Raw genomic sequence first — 3123 nt, 5'->3', positions numbered from 1 at the left:
CAGCCTCCTCGGGCCCTCCCCAGGACTCCCGGGCGCAACCTCTCCACACCCAAGAGACGGCGACGGACCTCCACCTCTGGCCGAGACAGGAGCCAGAGACTCCTAGACCTGTTTGGCCCCAGCCCTGAGGGCCACACCCCTAACCCCAGCCCGGAGACTACGAGCCTGTGCGCCACGTGCAGCCCTGGACGAGAGAAGACGCCCCTGCGAGCCATCCCGTGCCCTCTCGGCACGCCTCCCTGGCGGTGCCCCTAACCCGGCTAAATAGACGCCGGCGTGTCTCCCCGCCGCCCCCCCTCCCCCCACGACACAAGTGAATATATGTCAAGTGTGGTATTGCCCCAAGACTAGTGACGGAAATTACATTAAGTGTGACGTTGCCCTAGAAAACAGGTTACAGTGATGTAGTGGCTAAATGCATGTCCAGTAGCAGTGCGAGTGAAATCACGGGCGAGTGAGGATGAGAACAGTGAGTGAATCCCGAGAACTCTGACTCATAAGTGACGCCCTCATAAGAAACCTGTAAGAACTCTTCCCCTGAGGAAGTCTCTGTAGTGAAAGTATACATATGTCCCTTGCTGTCAGAAAACTATAGAAAGCGAGAATAATATCCGTCCCTTTGTATTAACGTAAATACAGTGAATATTCAGTGTCCCGCTATTCCCTCTCTCCCTACATCTCCTCCCCATAACTAACGTAATATAAACGATAGATAGATCAAATGTCAAAGCCCTTTTCCTGTCAAGTGATACTAAGAGTAAATTAGAAAGACGTATCCTTTCCCCATATTACTATAACTCTGTTCCGGCTCGTCACGAGTCCTTCCCCTCCTCCCCCACCCGTGTGAACTCCCCCTCCCGCGCTCTCACGCGCGCCCGTGTTCCCTGTACACCTGTTCACTAGACTTTCTGTATTGGCAACCGTAGTGATTAAGTCAATATCCTGCGAGATACTAATATCCTAAGTAAGGTTTTATTTCTGTGTCACTATTCGTGTTGTAATATCTGTATTTTGTCCTGTGTCTGACTGTGGGAATATATGTGTAAAAGGTTATTGCCTAGAGTTTGTGTGTCCTGCCTCTCTTTCATTGCACTAAGCTCCGGTCACGAAAGAGGACCCCGCTACACGTTAGGTGTTTTAGGACCGAGGAGTCGTGCCTTTTTCACCCAGCATTACAATATATATATATATATATATATATATATATATATATATATATATATATATATATTTGTGTGTGTGTGTGTGTGTGTGTGTGTGTGTGTGTGTGTGTGCGTGTAACACCAGTCAAGCAGGGCAGTACTCCCGAGGTGGATGGAAAGCTGATGACAGGGAGAGCTGGAGCTCCCGTTTCATCAGCCCTCAGGACTATTATAGTTCCTGACCATCCCCCTTTGCTGTTAACTTTTTCAGTGTCTCAGTTACATTGAGTAGACCAGCATGCTCTCCAATACAAATTTCTCTATCTACACCAAACTACATGCACAGTACACACTACACTTCCTTTTCCAAAATTCAGAAATATCATGGCTTCTCAACACTCAGACTCGGAGTCCCCAGGGGGGGACCATAAATGCCCCCACCTTCCGCCCCTCTCCCGGTGACGACTTGAGCTGGCTGGAACCACTGTCTGACTCACTTCTTCATTTCTGCAACATTCGCGGCCTTTCCTCTAACCTTCGCTCTGTTCAGCACCACCTCTCCTCCTTTAAACCTCACCTTCTCTTCACCTTCTCTTTCTAACTGAGACTCAGCTGTCTGAGGCAACTGACAGCAAACCCTTTTCTGTATCCTCCTACTTTCTCTCTACTCATTTCAAAGTCAAAGGTAGATGTTGTGTATATATACGCAACGACTTATCTTGCTCTCGTGTTCCTGAACTCGATTCTTCTGAATTCTCTACACTCTGGCTTCGGCTTTCCTGTCATTCTCTGACTAAATATATCTGTGCTGTTTACTTATCCCCTAATTCTACTGACTATCAAAAATTCTTCGACTATCTCTACGATGGAACACATTCTATCCATTTCTCCTTTCTGTGAAATCTCCATTTTAGGAGATTTCAAAGTTCACCACCATCTTTGGCTCTCCTCTCTTTTCACTGATCCACTTGGTGAACAAGCCTACATCTTTTCTATCCTTAATGACCTAGAGCAGCTTATACAGCACCCTACCAGTATCCCAGCCCGCTTTGGAGAGAGCTTCAACATACTTGACCTCTTCCTTACAACTAATCCTTCTGCTTATACAGTTAATCTTTTCTCTCCGTTGGGCTTCTCCGATCACAACCTTATCACCTTGACCTGTCCTATCACTCTGGTACAGCCTGTGGACCCTCCAAAGAAACGTCGTCTGTGGCATTATGGAGCTGTGGACTGGGAGGCCCTCAGCCAGTGCTTCTTTGATTTTCCCTGGAATGATTATTGCTTCCATAGCCGGGAGCCATCTGAGTGTGCCTTGCGCATTATGGAGGTTATTCTCTCTCAGGCATGGAAGCATACATTACTTTCTCGTATCCGTTGTCTAATGCAAGAAAGTCTTGGTTTAATCATGCTTGTTCTAATGCTGTCCGTAACAAGGAGAGGGCCTACAAAAGGTACCGGAACCAACCCACCCCTGAATCACATCATCTTTACGTTTCTGCCCGGAATCGTGCTAAGTCTGTTCTTCGCTCTGCTGAAAATAATTTCATCCGTACTAAATGCTCTCAACTCTCCAACTCGAATTCTTCCCGCTCCTTCTGGCACCTTGCCAAAAACCTTTTTAACAACTTTACCTCACCATCCTTCCCCCCTCTTTTCTACTCTGATGGTTCTGTTGCTATTTCTTCTACTGATTAAGCAGATCTCTTTGCACAGACTTTCTCCTCCAATTCCATCTTAGACGATTCTGGTGCTGTTCCTCCATCATTTCCCCCCTCTGACTTCCTCATGGCTGACATTAAAATTTCTTCAGCTGATGTATTTTCTGCCATCACTGGCCTCAGTACTAACAAGGCATATGGGCCTGATGGGGTCCCTCCTGTTGTTCTCAAGAACTGTGCTTACACCCTGCCTAGGCAAACTCTTTCGCCTTTGTCTGTCAACCTGTACCTTTCCTTCTTGCTGGAAGTTTGCTCTCAAT

This window comes from Coenobita brevimanus, chromosome 94 (assembly GCF_032717465.1).
Source record: "Coenobita brevimanus isolate Jiangsu-jjx chromosome 94, ASM3271746v2, whole genome shotgun sequence".
In the NCBI taxonomy this organism is placed as follows: Eukaryota; Metazoa; Arthropoda; class Malacostraca; order Decapoda; family Coenobitidae; genus Coenobita; species Coenobita brevimanus.
The sequence above is the reverse complement of the archived record's forward strand: the minus strand, read 5'-3'. Positions refer to the sequence as shown.